Raw genomic sequence first — 17964 nt, forward strand, 5'->3', positions numbered from 1 at the left:
TGCTGACTGACCCTATACATTCAAACTTTTACCCTTATTTAATTTAATCCTAAAAAAATACTTAATCCTTAATTACCATTCAAAACATGTGCTTAAAATCCTATTGGTTGATGTCTAAACCTTATAATATAATAATATAATCCTTAATATCAGTCACATTAATCAAAGCTTAGGTTATAATTAATATTCTTAAACTATAGGTTAAACTTAGAAAATCTATAAGTACTACTATGAGTGTCCAAATAACTCCTGGTCTGAACCAAAAATCCAAAGTAACAATGATAACACTAAACATACTATAATACTACTAAACAATTAGCTAAGTAAAGTTCTTGGACTCTACAGGTTAAAAGTGTGACTAAGCTAAAATAAAACTCGTTTAAAGACATGTAGTTTAAAAATTTGGTCATTCGTTGAAATCTTAGAAAGTTATAAAGTTGGGATCCCAAAATATTGATTAGAAAATACATTACAACTCAAAAATTCAATTAAGGTCGACCTAAGCGACAAAACAATCATTACAGTACATTTTCCCCAAAATAACCCTGGCCGTGGTAGCTAGGTAGGCTGAACATGTACCCGTCGCTCCACGCTCTCCGTACTCATGGTTGGTCGACCTTTCCTTTGCCCTTACCTGCACCATAGAGCACTCGTGAGCCGAAGCCCAACAAGAAAACTCAACATATAACATATAACATAACATTCAAAGGGTCTCACCCTAGTGGCCTACACTAAGTGTGCTTAAAGCCGATCCCGACCCCTTGTCGTACTCGGCTTCTTGCCATTCTCGGCCTTCCCCGTTCTCGGCCTTCACCATTCTCGCCCTTCGCCGTTCTCGGCCCTCGCTGTTCTCGGCCTTCGTCGTTCTCGGCCCTCGCCGTTCTCGGCCTTCGCCGTTCTCGGCCTCACCGTTCATTCATAAATATACATAATATTCACAGATATTTAAACACATACTAAACATAAACATTAGGGTCGCGCTCGACAATACAAGCAATAGGGCCATGCCTTGCTCTATGGGTTCAACAATTTTCTTACTTGTGTCCCAAGCAATCTGAATACCGCGATCCCGAGCACAATCCTCTAACCCGAGCCTCGTTGAAAACCTAGTCACAACGCATTCATAATAACCATCCATCAAGTTCTAATCCAATAAATAACTTCAGAATATTAATCTAGCCTCCGGGACCTTGAATTCCACTAAACCAGGTAGTAGAATTCTTCCCGAGCCTTAAAACATTAATTTCCCCCCCTTTTTTCCCCATTTAGGGTCTCGGCATGCCCTTTAGGGTCGTGGCCTGCTACTTGGTCAGAGGAAAGGCCCTCCTCATTGGAGGACATGGGTCGCGGCATGCCCTCCAGGGCCGCGACGCGCCTAGGTAAAACAGGGGCTTTCTAGCCTCTTCGAACACACGGGCCGCGGTGCCTGAAGAACAGGGCTGCAGCCCGAGCCCCCAAACCCAAAAATCCAACCTCTTTTCTGCATTTTTCCTCGAGCCTAAACCCTAAATTCATACCCAATCATCAACCAAACTTAGAATTAAGCCTAGAATCCTTATCCTTATAGCCTAAACATCCTAATCATCCCAAAAACCACTTCATAACCTTTCCAATTAGCCAAAATTAAACCAGCAATTCAGCTCACATGCAATATCAAATTCCCAACAGAATTCAGCAAAAATCAACTTAAATTCAACCCTTACCTTACAGATAACTTCACCTTGAGCTAACCCTTAAGCTTTAGCAAGTACAATCCTCCAGTTCTTCAGCCTAAAATCATCCTCAAGGTTTCACCAAAATTCTCAAGCACCATAGAGAGAGAGTGAGAGTCGAATGAGAGAGAGAGAGCTGAGAGTTGTTGTTTTGTCTTTCACTTAATTCTAGTATTTTCTCAAGTCATCAGCTGCCTAAGTGTTTAAACCCACCCCTAGCCAAAAGTCCAAAATACCCCCCTTAAGCCTATCTAAATTCTCAAGTGCCACCAAGGGAAACTTCGTCACATGCCACATCTCGCTAAGTCCTCGAGTATTCCTATAAATTCCTGTGTCAATCCCGACATGTCTAAATAATTGTTAAATTACTACCCGTTACCCAGTAAATCCTGAACACCAACTGTGTTCCCAAAATACCCCTAGGTTCCTCCTGAGCCAAGTATTCGACCCTGTTGTGACTATTTAGCTAACTACTCCCTAGGGCCGTCTCGAATCGCACATCACCAATATATCACCACTCACTCGTGGTATCAATCACAATAAACACAAATATCACAGTTATGCCCTCAACGGGCTAAAATTACAAATACGCCCCTATTAACTAGATGGGGCCCACATCATATTTAATTCACCTAAACATGCATTTATAATCACATAGTAATTAAATTCACATATTAACATAATTAAATCAATTATTGCCCTCCCGTCACACTAATCAAGGCTCTAAGCCTTATTAGAAAATTTGGGACGCTACAACTATCCCCTCCTTACAGAAATTTCATCCTTGAAATTACCTGAATAACTCGAGATATCGATCCCGCATATCTGTCTCAAGTTCCCAAGTCGCCTCTTCCACTTTGTTGTTCCTCCACAACACTTTCACTAAGGCGATGGTCTTGCTCCGCAAGACTTTATCCTTTCGGTCTAGAATCAGAATCGACTTCTCTTCGTATGATAAATCCTGATCCAGCTCTAACTTCTCATAACTCAGCACATGCGTAGCATCTGATACGTACTTCTGGAGCATGGATACGTGAAATACATTGTGAACCCCTGATAGAGCTGGAGGCATTGCCAATCTGTAAGCTACCTCTCCAACCCATTCCAAAATCTCAAAGGGGCCAACGAACCTAGGACTCAACTTGCCTCTTACTCCAAACCGTTTCACCCATCTCAAAGGAGAAACTCTGAGAAACACATGGTCCCCAAACTGAAACTCTACGCTCCTACGTCTCAAGTCTGAGTAACTCTTCTGCCAACTCTGGGAGGCATTAGAGCTCTAATCTTGTCAATTGCCTCATTGGTCCTTTGAACAACCTCAGGACCAAGATACCTCCTCTCACCCGTCTCATCCCAATGGATGGGTGATCTGCACTTCCTCCCATATAACATCTTATACGAAGCCACTCTGAAAGTCGCCTGATAACTATTATTATATGAAAACTCAATCAGAGGGGGATACTTACTCCAAGATCCCTCAAAATCCAGCACACAGGCTCGTAACATATCATCCAATATCTGAATCGTCCTCTTAGACTGTCCATCAGTCTAAGGATGATAAGTGGTACTAAACCGCAACTGTGTGCCCATAGCCTTCTACAGGCTCCTCCCAAAACTTGGAGGTGAAGGTGGGGTCCCTGTCGGATACTATCGACCTCGAAGCCCCATGAAGTCGAACAATTTCCTTCACATACAATTCAGCATACTGCTCCACAGTATAAGTTGTCTTAATAGGCAAAAAGTGGTCTGACTTGGTATACCTGCCCACAATCACCCACACCGAATCATGTTGTCCCACAATCTTTGATAATCCAACCACGAAGTCCATGGTGATATCCTCCCATTTCCACTCTGAAATCCCTAGAGGCTGCAACAACCCTGTTGGCCTCTGATATTCAGTCTTTACTTATTGACAAGTCAAACACTTGGCCACATAATCCACCGCATCCCTCTTCATTCCCGACCACCAATACAAAGTTCTCAAATCTTGGTACATCTTCGTCATACCCGAATGTAAAGAATAGGGAGTGGTATGAGACTCATCTAAGATCTCTCGCCGGATACCGGAATCCATCGGAACGCAAATCTGACCTTTGTACTTCAGTAATCCCATTTTCGAAATAGAAAAGTCTTTAGCCACTCTGGCTAAGATGCCCTCTTTGTGCTCTCTCAACTGGGGATCCTCCCCCTGTGCCTCCTTGATCCTTTCAAGGAGCGTGGACTGAAGAGTGATATTGGCTAGCTATCCAACTACTAGCTCAATACCTGCTGTAGTCATCTCTTCAGCTAACTTATTTGATATCTACCTCGAACTGAACAATTGTCCTGGGCCCTTCCGACTCAACGCATCAGCCACCACATTAGCCTTCCCATGATGGTATATAATATCACAATCGTAATCCTTTACCAATTCCAGCCAATGCCTCTGGTGCATATTTTGATCCTTCTAAGTAAACAAGTACTTCAAACTCTTATGGTCAGTGTATTATTTGCACTTCTCGCCATATAAATAATGTCTCCAAACCTTTAGTGCAAATACCACCACCATACATACTCTGCTCATACTCCTTCAACTGTCTCGGCGCATAGGCTATTACCTTTCTGGCTTGCATCAGTACACACCCCAAACCTGGTCTAGAAGGATCACAATAGACTACAAACTTCTCATTGTTTGACGGTAGACTCAATACTGGAGCGGTGATCAGTTGCTGCTTCAACTCCTTGAAAATGTTCTCACACCTGTCTGTCCATACATACTTAGTCTTCTTATGTCTCAGTTCGGTCAATGGTGTGGCTATTCTAGAGAATCCCTTGATGAACCACCGATAGTACCCTGCCAATCCCAAAATGCTCCTAACCTTTGGTACACTGCTCGCCCTGGGCCAATCTCTCACCACCTCAATCTTACTTGGGTCCACTAGAATCCCCTCCTTACTGACAATATGACCCAGAAATGTTACTTAAGGTAGCCAAAACTCACACTTTCTGAACTTAGCATATAACCTATGCTCTCTCAACCACTGTAATACCAGGCGTAGATGCTGCTCGTGCTCTGTCTCTGACTGGGAGTACACCACTATGTCGTCAATGAATACGATCACAAACTTGTCCAGATAATCCTTGAAGACCCTAAGCCTTATTACTTCTCACATAGTAATGGCACATACGATCGACCCCCCTTAGGGTAACGCCCCACGTCACTATGACTGCTTCCTGGAATGACGACTGGCCCTAAAAAACAAAAATGAGTTTTTCTAGTGTGCTTTTTCCTCACTCGCATGCTTCCTAGGAAAACTTCCCAGGAGGTCACCCATCATGAGACTACTCCAGGTTAAGCACGTTTAACTTTGGAGTTCTCAAGTGATGGGCTACCAAAAAGAAGATGCGTCTTGTTGGCATAGGTAGTACCCATCAGTCCATTTAAGTCATCTTTAACTATGTAGTCCCATACCTACACAATCTCAGAATCATCACACTAGACCTTCCTTAGGCGATGTGGGATTGCACAACTTTACCTGGTCTTTCCCCCTATGGATCACAGGATTCTGACTGTCACAATCACCCTATGGATCACAGGATTCTGACTGTCACAATCACCCCTGTTTTTGGGGTCCGACATCCCCGTTGGCCACACTTCCGGAAAAAGCACGTTGGAAAGACTCGTTTTGGTTTGCAGGGCAAGTCGTCATTCCAGGAAGCAACCATAGTGACATGGGGTGTTAAATGTGGACACTATGAATTCCTGGTTATGTCCTTTGGATTAACCAACGCCCAACAACCTTTATGGATATGATGAATAAGGTCTTCAAGGATTATTTGGATAAATTTGTGATTGTGTTCATTGACGACATATTGGTGTACTCTCAGTAAGAGACAGAGCATGAGCAACATTTACGCCTGGTATTGCATCGGTTGAGAGAGCATAGGTTATATGCTAAGTTCAGCAAGTGTGAGTTTTGGTTACCGCAAGTCTCGTTTCTGGGCCATATTGTCAGTAAGGAGGGATTCTGGTTGACCCAAGTAAGATTGAGGCAGTGAGAGTGTAACGCCCTAGATAGCCAAGACCGTTACACTATGTGTTTATAAAGGTGCAAGACTTGCTAATCAAGTCATTTAGTTAGAAACGTGTTACTAAAGCTATAATTGAACTAGAGTTAAAAGATTTTGATCATAAAAGATACATTTCATTTAAATAAACATTTCATACATGGGATCCCAAAATAAATAGAGTTTAAGGACAATTTACAAAATTCCAGGAAATATACAACTACTAGCCACTCTAAGGGCAAATAGACATTTTAGGTTCTCTTATCCCTGCACCAATCCTCGGCCGTGGCGGCCGATCAGCTGACTATGTACATTTAGCCCCAGAGCTCTCCAACTCAAAACTAGTCCACCTTGCCCTTGCCTTTACCTGCACCATGTAGCACCTGCGAGCCAAGGTCCAGTAAGAAAACTATAATGCATAACATAAGAAACAACCAACAGACAGATAATTCACAAATCATCAATCAGATATACAACCTTATATTGCTCACATAAACAACAATACCAACCTACAAGCCAATAATCAGTTATTCAGATAACAAACTCGTCATAATCATCAGTCTAAACAATAATAAACATATCACACCAAAATCCAGGGTTGACGCCCTTAGGCCGCACCCTCTGATTATCCCACTGACTCCGGCTCGCTTAGGCCGAGCTCAGTGATTATGTACTTAACCTCAGTTACCAGTGGCCGAGCCGCGCCCTGTGCGCAAATATTGATTCCGGCACTCTTAGGCCATTTATCACATCTCCCCATGGCATAATACCATCTCATGACATCACATACAAATATAGGGAACCCTTAGTCCCAACACAATCACATAACCGAGTGCAGATTCTTACCTTTGATTCAGAGCAATTCGGTTAAAAGAAATGATCCTCGAGCATGATCCCATCTGAGCCCTAGCGTACACCTAGTCACAAACGTAACATGGAACCCTCATTAACATTCAATTCTGTAACCTAACCTCGGGACCAATCCTGAGCCCTCAGGAAGCCGAATTCCACCAAACGGGGTGGTGGAATCGACCCCCGAGCCCCCAAGAAAAAACCCTAATAAAAATACCCAAAACCTTCTTCTGGAGGTAGGGTAGCGCTACAACGCCACAAGGTGTGGTCTATTCCTACGATAGACCACCACATCACTTAACCCCTCAGTGTCCAAAGAAAACACTAAATTATGTCACCCGCTCAACCCTCCCGGTACAACGTACCCTAGGAGGTGGAATGATATCCATTCAGAATTCTCATTCATATGCCAAATTCTAATTGGATCCTTCATTCGATCCTGGTATCCTAACTTGTACCACCTTGACAGGTTCTTCCCTGTTTCAACCAAAGCCAACATTTTGGATTCCATAGATCAGTGATACTCACCAGTTTATCATTACATACTAACGCTATGCCAATCTCAGTCATTGCCTTGTCCACTCCATTACAATTTATGGCGTCATTCCTTGACTGCCACACGCCTCCCAGTTAGGAGTTTCGCCTCCAATTAAATTTCCCCTCGTACAATCGAGGATTTCAAACACCAATCACCCATCTATTACTTTTCACTAAATCTGGGTCTCAACGTTATCTTTTTTCCTAATAACCAACACTCAAGTACCTTATGCCGTGCATAACTGTCAACTTAACATTCCAAGTATATCAACCATGTTCCATTCTTTCACTTCCGCAAGGTTCGATCCATCCTCGCATCAATTTGAGCCTGGGCGTGCCCAACCTGTGATGCACCCCCACAGTTCCATATCCTCATCATGGATTAGGTCCTATAGGCTATCCCTCTATACTTAACTATAACACACCGATATATCTGCATCACCAGGTACCAATCAACTCCTACCTTATCTCCTGAACTCCGATTTAACACCATTCATTCTGTCTTACTTCAAGTTTTACTGTTCCTCCCGTCTCTGATGTAGTTGTCCGTGGAGGTACTTATGTGATATATGACGCGCTTACCAGTCCTGTTATGCTTTCTATTCTTCAGACATTCTTCATTAGCTTTGTGGCTTCAGATCAAATCTTCTTATACCTATCCTTTCTTCTTATAGCTCTACTCTGAGTACTCCTAACGAAACCCAAACTGACACTTCGTAGAACCTTACCTGTGACCCTGCCTCCTGGGTACTAACGTCTTCAGCATAATAATCATTTGCTCTCCATTTTCATCTAGGAGAAATCCACACATACTGCTCGTGAACTTGAAGGGGACCTGCCTATACCATTCTTGTATTCTCCACTTAAAGAACTTACCTGTGCTCCTGTAGCTTGAACCAATCTAGAATCTTTGTTACCAACTCCTCACACCTTACTCAGTACAAAATAAAAATTCCTGAAATGTCTCTTTCCTTAATTTCCAGCTGTTAATAACCAGGTCATAGATCAACTCCTGGAGACATTGTCCCATCTTGTACCCAACATCAAACTTTTTATTCTTAACCGACGATGCTAACAATCCCCGCAGTATAATGCTCTGGCTACTCCAATGGTCAAATTTCTTCGATTACTTCAGTAATTCTTTCTGTCAACCAATACCATCTTTCTCAACATTCTTGATACCAATCCTATCTGTAGTTCGACCTTGAAGTACCCCCAATCTTTCCTTATATACCCATATAATTTTCCCATTGGTCAACTCAGTTTCCATTCAGTCTCATTAACATACTCCAGATGATATCCTCTATAATCCATGGTTATCTCTTAACTGATTAACTCTCTCACTATGACTCATGTTGAGGCTTCCTTAAGACGAACTCTGTTGTTATCACTATGAACTTATTGATTACTTGTATCCCAATTCATCTACCAGAAGTTTCAAATTCCTCCTCAATAAATATTACTATCTTCAGCCTCTCGTATAGCACCCTTGAGGCAAACTCTCTATGTCTAACTCCCTCTCGGAACATTCTCAACACCGAGTTCTTCCAGTTCGTTACATGACCAACGCATAAACCATTCAGTTAAATACTCATCCTCGAGGAATCAGCCTCGAACTTCGAATGTAGCGAGGCATTCTATTTTTCCGTTCCCTCACCATGGGAAATCCATCCTAACATATCGAATCATTTCATATAGAAGCCGTGCCCTCACCCAACATCCTCTCAGGTGGCACCCTCTCCCTCATGTGCATACCAAATAACCTCCCTGGTTCCTGTCACCATCTGGATAACTACCTTTTCAATCAGGCTTCTTTCCAATCACAAATTAGGTGCCCTAGCATTGTCTGGGGTCCTTCTACCTCAAAAATTGAGAATCTGTCTGTAACACCCTCACTTATTTTAGTTAAAAACCATATTTGAGGTGTTACGTTTTAAAACTATATCATAATTTATTTCTGCAGAAGTCTGGACATTTTTTTTTTTTTTTTAAAACTTGAAAACTTATTTCACATTATTTACATTAAACATAAAGTGTGTCTCAAACATATTATACATAAGTATTAAATAACCCAATTTATTTTCAAAACATAACTTCACACTTTATTACAAACATCCCACTGATAACTGAAATAACCCACAAAAAGGTCGATGTGTTCATATGTACAAATCAGGGTCAGGACCATGCTTCAGTTCTCCTCATATCATTCACATATTTCTTTCTCTACCTGCAACACAAGACAACTGTGAGCCTAAAGCTCAGTAAGCAAAGTAATGCATGCAATGCTAATGATTACCCAATATCAATGGACATATACAACTTCTTTTTAAATTTTGGGCCCCTTAATATTGTGCACACTGTTTGAATTGGTCAATGCCTGCAGGGCTTGTTACACATATAATACAAAATCCCATGGGTTCTCCTCCGGCTAGCCTTCACCACAGTAGGGCACATTAAAAACATTATTCCATCGTTGCCCCGTCAGGCTCAAGAGTTAAGGCGGCCACACACTGTGGTGTCAATACATATAACAATAACTCATATGGAGGAGAAATAAAAACGGAAATATGGCAAACAATATAATTGGTTCACTAAACCTAGCCCAAATTATTGGGCAGCCACTATAAGCCTACTATAGGCCTCCGTTTACACTTATTAACACTTTCATTTGCCTTTTCAAAACAGTGGCACTGAACTTAAACTTCTTATTACAACTTTCTTTTATGTTGCACAAAACTTGCAAAGGCATCATATAATTAATCATCATAATATCATGCATGGTCTTATATCATATAATAATTTACCATATCACTATTATGCCATGCATACAAATTTATGATGAAGTGTCACTATATGTTAATACCACTTACTCACAAAATATTCATATAATGCATACTTTCACATAACACATAATTCTTGTGTTGCAGTTGAGTACTTTACTTACCTTTTGTCCACAATATATTTCACCGTGTAACAAGTGATGTCTTAGGTATTGATATGCTTATCCTGACAATGGCATGGATTTCTCATCACAATGAAGGCAGTAAGACATTGAACTATCATTTAAAAATACCCATAAAACATCATATCAACTTTCATACCCAAAACATGCCTAAAACGCCTTAAACCACCTAGATCGAGCATTAGATTTATCTTAGACATTTGGGGAAATTTTGACAGAGTTTCCCCTTAATTTTAGCTATCCTCAAATATCAAAATCCACCAATAATCAACATCAATTAACCTGCCATAACCATATATCCCAAATACCAACATGATTCATCATAAAGTTATCATATACCGATTTTGATAAAATTCTTATCTCCTAGATCATCATCCAAATTAAATGAGTCTCCACATCTATTAAAACATTTATAAACATATATACTCTCTTATAAACTCAATCAAATAACCAAAAATCATCTTGTACTCCAAGAACCCCAAAAACCTCATAAAACACAAAATTTCACTTACCGAGCAACTTTTCGGCGAAAACAATCTCTTCAAGCTTTTCTAAACCTCCAACCACTTGGAAACCCCAAGAAATATCTTAAAAAGGATAAAACACCATATATAAGCTTTCAGAAAAATTCAAAAACATAGTTTAACTTCCAAGTACAAGAACTTACCATAAAAAGGCTAGAACTAAGCTTAATCTACTTCTTTGGCTTTGATTTCACTTGGATCTCCTTAGAATTTCTTCAAACCAGCCAAGAAATGGTTTTTGGTTTTCTTTTCTCTCTGTTTTTCAGAATAATGGTCGTGCAAAGTGATAAGGTTGATGAAAATTCCTTATTTTCAATGATTTAGCCTTATTGTCAAAAGTTGACACCTTTCATCTCATCATTTCACCTTTTGACTTATGAAAACCTTATCACTTCAATAATTTCGACTTAATCATCTGCTAGGCCTATTATCCTTATGTGTAAAACACTCACACCAAACCTTAGGTCCATATGACTTCATACCCAATAGTTATGCTTACCCGATCGAGCGTAGCGCACTTATGCTAAGCTCGTTTTGACTTTGTATCAATACCACTGATTATGTATACCTCCCATCAAGAATTGATCTAATGGTTCTAAAACCATTTTTACATCATCAATGAGACCTAAATCATACCTCGATTACATTTGGTAAATCCATAAATACTCAATTTTACACCGAAATACTAGTAATCGACATTGTACTATTTTTCACTACTTAACCTATTTTGCCTTCTATATCTCACTTTCATCACTTAATTCCATGCCTTGTCCATATTTTTCATACTTTCTTATATCTTGAGCACATCAAACACCCATAAAAGACAACTCAAATGCCACAAGGTTAATAATATTGAGCATACATATAGACATCACATACACAACTTTTATACTTATACATGAGAACACTTATAAGAATATGCATATGCTCAAATTATACATATTGTATGATATGTAATGCAATGCAATCATGTGATTATTGGCTATATATATCAAAATAATGTGGGTGCTACACTGTCCTTGCTGAATTCTATCAATAGAAGCACTATCTTTCACATCCCTTTCTCTGCAGCATTCATGCTCTTTACATCATTCATCATTCTTCGAACCACATGGCCCTCTCCTCTGTCCCCATACAGATGATGAGTACATACATTGGAGCAGCCCAAATACTTTGGACTATTCCAGAGTTTAAATCCTTAAATGTGTCATCGTCATTTCCAACTGCATCCGTCCATATCAATTTCTCGAAATGAATTACCCAATTCACAAAGCCCATAAATTTACACTGTTGCTACTTTATCATTCCAAACCAAGCTTATAAGACCCCCGTTCTCCACAGTTCAGATCATGTCTTTATAACCTCTTCTATCAATTCATCATCTGAGTTCTTTCCGGCCCATCATGCCAATGCCTCGACCCGAGTGCCATTTCCAGGCATTCCTCAAGCACAATACCTAACACAACCCATTAGTCATAGCCTCTCATCCTCTTATAACTAAGGGTGGAATTAACTTTGCCCATCCACTGAAAATTCTTTGTCAACCCGAACTTTCCTCAAAACCAGAGGATAACACCCTTTAAGCCTTTCATATAATACCCTTATCTGTCCATACCCTCGCAATAAACCGACACTGGTAACCTTACTGTTAAAGCACACAAAGCAGCTATTTTCCCAGAGAAGTCCGCTGCTCTTCTGTTCCATCTTAACTATTAAACTCCACAGCTTACTCACACACTAGTGACCAACTGCTGCTGCTTTTCAGGGATAAATGGAGATCTCTAACTCCAACTATTATCTAGAATCCCCCCTTCAACACAATGTCAAGTTCACTTAACCAAACTAGGAACAACCAATTTGTGTTCACCTGTCACGACTGACCAAATTCCACAGCCCTGTGGTTCACACTCTGAACCAATCCACAACTAGATCCAAATAACCACAGTTATCATGCACACATACATATTAGGCCAAATCCACAATGCCATACATTTAGCTACCAAATTTTTATCACAACTAAGTATACTCACATTTCATCATGCTTCTTACAAGCCAATAAACAGATATTACATATGGATTCAATTTAGACAATTAACCACATACATTCAATATGCAAACCATTATCCCAATATTCATCCACATGCAATAATAATGTTATTCAGCACGCTTTAATCTCAACATGCAATAGTCAAGGGCCAAGCCCTAACAGTATCTCATGCATATGTCAACTCATTCATCATACTCCATATAAATAAGCAGGCATACAGGGCATTCAAACATATGTTCAAGCATATCAATCATTCATACCAACCAACCCTGAGTCGAGCTTGACACTGACAGCGAGCGTACATGTTCGGTCGATCTCCAGAACCAATAAACCTTGGCTCGCTCTGATACCAAGTTGTAACACCCTACTTCCTTAGAGCCGTTACCAAGTGAGTTTTAAAAAAAACACTTTGTGCAATTAACTCGCTAACCGAGGTTTTTAAAACAAAAGTGTGACTAAGCAAAAGTTAAGGCTGTAATCTTTTGAAAATGCTTTACTTCATTGAAAACTTCAAGTATCTAATATTTGGGATCCCAAAATAAGGTTTGCAAAATGTTTTACAACTTAAAATAAGTTTACAGTTGATTGACTATCAAATTACAGGTTCATACAGCCATTTAGAAAATGCCCCCAACCAAAGCAGTCGGGCAGGCCAAACATGTACGCGTTGCTTCATGCTCTCCATACTCATGGCTGGTTGACTATATATCTTTGCCCTTACCTGCAACACAGAGCACCCGTGAGCCGAAGCCCAGCAAGAAAACTCAAACAACACATATCATATGCATATTATATAATCAATCTATCAGATAATCCAAGTAGTCCATTAGACTAAACAAACACTCCATGTGCTAGGTGTTACTCCCGGCCCCGCTGCCGTTCGCGGCTCCCTTGCAGTTCTCAGCTCATTTGCCGTTCTTGGCACCTTTGCCGTTCTCGGCTCATTTTCCGTTCTTGACACCTTTGCCGCTCTCGGCTCATTTTCCGTTCTTGACACCTTTGCCGCTCTCGGCTCATTTGCCGTTCATTTCATTATAATCACACATATAGTACATCTCGAAATAATCATTCAATCATATAATAATTCATTTAAAGTTATACATTAGCACGTAATACAATCTAGGGCCATGCCCTGCAATAACACCATGGGCCCATGCCCTGTTCTCGGGTGCTAAAGTTTTCTTACCTGCATCCCGAGCTTTCCGATGCACCAAGGTCACAAGCACGGTCCTCTAGTACGAGCCTCTCCGAAATCCTAGTCACAACACACATAAAACACTTTTAATACTAACCAAACCCAAAACCACTTCCCGGGACCAATCCCGTACTCTCGGGACCTCTAATTCCTTAAAACAATACATTGGAACCATCCCCCGTGTCCCCGGGCAAAAGCCCTAAAAACCCAAATTTTTGGCTGTCAAAATGGCCTAGGGCCGTGGCACTCCCCTCAAGGGCCGCGGCGCCCAGCGGCTAGGCCATTTCCTGAAGCAACCTCGCGTCGCGGCGCCCAAGAATAGGGCCGCGATGCTCCTTCGCGAACCCATATTTCTGGGTTTTCTCTTGCGTTTTTCCCGAGCTACAACCTCTCCAAATCATCCCAAACAAATACCTAAACCCCAAGATCAATTTAAAACTTCAAATGAACCATCTAACAACCCATAAACACTAGTATCAAGATCAAAACACAATCACACCCAAAAATCCACCCTTTGATTTCTAATTTCAGCAAACTCAACACAAGACTTGAAAACTTAACTCATGCCTCAATTTCTCAAACCAAAACAGAAACAAGCCTTAAATTTACATAGAATACTTACCTTGAATGAAGAATCCAACCCTAAGCTCCCTTGCTTCTTCTCCTAAGTCTCAAAATTTCAACTCCTTCTACTCCTCTTCTTCTTCTTCTTCTTCCCCTAGTTTTTCTTCTCTCAATTTTAACAAAACCCATAATATGACCAAGTGCTAAACCGTGTACCCCTTTATCCCAGCTAAACTTTGTCTAAACCCCTTGCCAAATGACCATATTACCCCTCCTAATAATCCTTTCCTAACTAAACCTCCAAGGGCACTCTAGTCCTTTCACTTCTATTTCAATTCTACCATTTTCCATCTAAACTTGTTACTCAAAGCAGTTACAAATGGTTACCCAGGTTACTCAATCACCAATAACTATAACCACTAGTTCTCAATTCAACTTACGAAATTCCTAAAGTACCCCTAGGCTCCTTCCGAGCCGGGTATAAAATCCCGTTGTGACCATTGAGTTATCTAGCTCGCTAGGACCGTCTCGGCACGTGCATCACATTAATACCACCACACCCACGTGGTACAAACCACAAAATATAATTATCACATTTATGCCCCCAACGGGCCAAAATCACCAATTTACCCCTAACATTCAAACGGGGCCCGCAAGCATATTTATTTCACCTAAACATGCATACTAACCACATATTCATTAAATTCACATAAATTAATGCAGTATAACAATTATTGCCCTCCAGGCACACTAATTAAGGCTTCAAGCCTTATTAGCAAATTAGGTCGTTACAGAAATCATGGCGCGGCAGCAACAAGAGATTGAACGGCAGCGCGCGGAGTTAAGTGAGAGGCAGCCGGAGATGAACCGTCACCAGAGCGAAGCCATGGCAGCCCTCGAGGCAGCCTTGCAATTGGCTAGGAATCAGGCTGCACCTGCCTCGCACCCTGATCAACCTGCGAATGGGCCACCGCACAGGGGTCCCAATCCTAGCCCGCCTATCCAACCCTCGAGCCCGCAAAGTCCCGAGCAGCCTCAGGTGCCTCATGACGATGTCCCACTGGACCTTGAGGCACAGGCTCCATCCCAAGCTGGTCGCAGCAATCCCCCGCATCAGAGGCAAAATAGGACCGAGCATTAGCCTCGTAGTCCTAAACGCCATAGGGGCGACGAGCCGAACCTTCCAAACAGAGGACAGCATCCTCCTGGTAACAGGAGGAACTTAGAGTTGGGCACTGCGGTCCGAGGTCCCCCACGGCATGATAATGCACGGGTACCTAACGACCAACGCAGGCCACCCTCTAACGCTCGGGACGTTTCAGCCCGGGAAGGAAATCGAGGAAACAGTCGATCCCGTCATAGCCAATCGCGATTCAGAGATGGCAATGGTTATGATGAGGCCGATTCCGGCAGAGGAAATGCCGGTCGGAGGAATGACGAAAGAGGTGGAAACAGGAATCAGCCACCTTAGGATGACCAACCCGGCAGACGGGACGCTGGGGGGCAATCCAGGCAAAATAACGTCTTCAACCGGCTCGGAGCTAGCGAGCAGCGAGGAAGAGACGAGGACTTGAGAGATGTGCTCAACGATCGTCGTGAGCGGCATGGCGAGAACATCCCCCCAGCAATAGAGGCCACAGCGATTCCTATCACTGTGCAAGCCCAGATAGATGCCCTCAACCAGGCGGTGCAACAGCTGGTCATGTGCTTTATGCGAGCAACAGCTGGAGCAAAAATAGTGGGGGACGAAGGCAAAATGATGGCCATAACTGCGGGGGTTAGGCATCGCACCCCTCTCTGGAAAAGCCTCCGGAAGGATGGGGTTATAACTACCCAGGAATTCTTGGACCGGGCTGATCGTTACATCAAGCTCGAAGATGCCATAGCCGACAATGGAAAGCCTTCAGGCAAGGATAAGAAAACAGCCGAGCCCGCCAAAGCCGCCAATGGGTCTAAACCTAACGGCAAAGGCAACGAGAATGGTCACGGCAATGGCAAGAATGGTGGAAAATGGCCACACAATGAGCCTTCCACCTCCGACAATAAACGAGCCAAGGGTAACCGTCATGAACCTCAGTTCACGAACTACAGTGCCCTTGTTGAGTCTCAGGGAGAGGTTTATCAGGCCACGAGTTCCAGTGTGCCTTATAAGAAGCCTGCCCCCATTCAAAAGGATATTTCGAAAAGAGACACTACCAAGTTCTGTCGTTATCATAACGACTACGGACATGACACAAACGAATGCAACCAGTTGAAGGATGAAATCGAGTTCCTTATTAGACAAGGACAATTGAGAAGATACGTACGAGCCTCGGGAAATTCCCAATGAGAAGCTCCAGGTGGCAACGAGCAAGCGTCCACACGCCAACGCTCGCCACCTTTGCAGCCTGCCCCCGTGACTGGCACACTGTTAACCATTTGTGGAGGCCCGCACCTCGCGGGAAATAGCGGAAAGGCCAGAGAACGATACGCTCGAACTCTGCGCCACGACCAGGACATCGAGATGATGACTGTGGAGGACTGCGTGATGGCTGTCGTATACCACACAAATTTAACAATGATTTTTCTTTCAATACTTCCAATTATTTCAGTATAATAGCAAGCACAGGTCTAACCCACGAGGACTATCGTTCACTTTATTATTCAATAATTAACACTAAAACTTAAAAGGGGATTTTGATTTTTAACTCAAAATTAAAATAACATAAACTAGAAAGCAAAATAAAGATTGGGATTACGATATTAAGAAACAGTTAAAGGTTAATCTCCACCCTCAACAATCATTCCTAATCACTAATAATAAATATTATTCCAATTTCTCAATTAAACTATTAACCCCGCAGATAACGCTGAAGCAATCAATTATCCCAGTCTCCCTATTATAAGTAATCAAGGCGAAGTGCTCAATAATTAACTCTTTTATCTAAGCAATAAATCTATGAAGCATACAATCTATTTAACTTAGATAAAGCATTAAGTTCTATGGAAACAAGTTAATCTAGGAAATAAATTAATGAAGCATAATTCATTTAACCTAGGTTCTATTTTTCATCACAATCAACAATTCTTTTGACTTAACTATCAATTGCAATTTATCACACACACTTAGAATCCTAAACTATTAGGTGAGTAGTAATTCTAAGATGACAATTGAACAATGTAAAACCTTAATTAGTTGGCCACCTAACAAGAAATCACAAAATTCATAACATTCAATTGGAAAAATAGACACAATCTAATATTGAGAGAAATTGAAGAACAATATTCATTATCAATAATCAAGAATTTATGTCTTGGGTTTTGAATTAACCCTTAACCTAAAAAGAATCTACTCCATAATTATAATCATAATCACAAACATAATTATAATTAAAATTATAGAGGTTAAGGAAAGAAAAGAAACTAGATGGATGAACAAGATTGTTGTCGCGTTGTAGTCTACTTTCCAGCCCCTTCAGAGTCTCCTTTTCTCTCTAAACCGTAATCAAAACTTAATCTAAAATTAACCCTAATAATTATTTATA

The 17964-nt window shown here is 41.4% G+C and overlaps 1 long non-coding RNA gene across 2 annotated transcripts; it reads right to left on the bottom strand.

Moving 5' to 3' along the window:
• Positions 1-9111: 9111 nt before the first annotated feature.
• On the bottom strand, positions 9112-11122 carry LOC133816380 (uncharacterized). 2 transcript variants are annotated; one of them, XR_009885198.1, is made up of 4 exons: positions 10778-11122; positions 10623-10697; positions 10093-10154; positions 9112-9375 (listed from the first exon to the last, which is right to left on the bottom strand). It is a non-coding gene; the product is annotated as an uncharacterized LOC133816380 (long non-coding RNA). The 2 variants fall into 2 exon arrangements; XR_009885199.1 differs by lacking the exon at positions 9112-9375 and adding an exon at positions 9382-9658.
• Between the last annotated feature and the right edge of the window lie 6842 nt (positions 11123-17964).

Source organism: Humulus lupulus, chromosome 2 (genome assembly GCF_963169125.1).
Source record: "Humulus lupulus chromosome 2, drHumLupu1.1, whole genome shotgun sequence".
Classification (NCBI taxonomy): domain Eukaryota; kingdom Viridiplantae; phylum Streptophyta; class Magnoliopsida; order Rosales; family Cannabaceae; genus Humulus; species Humulus lupulus.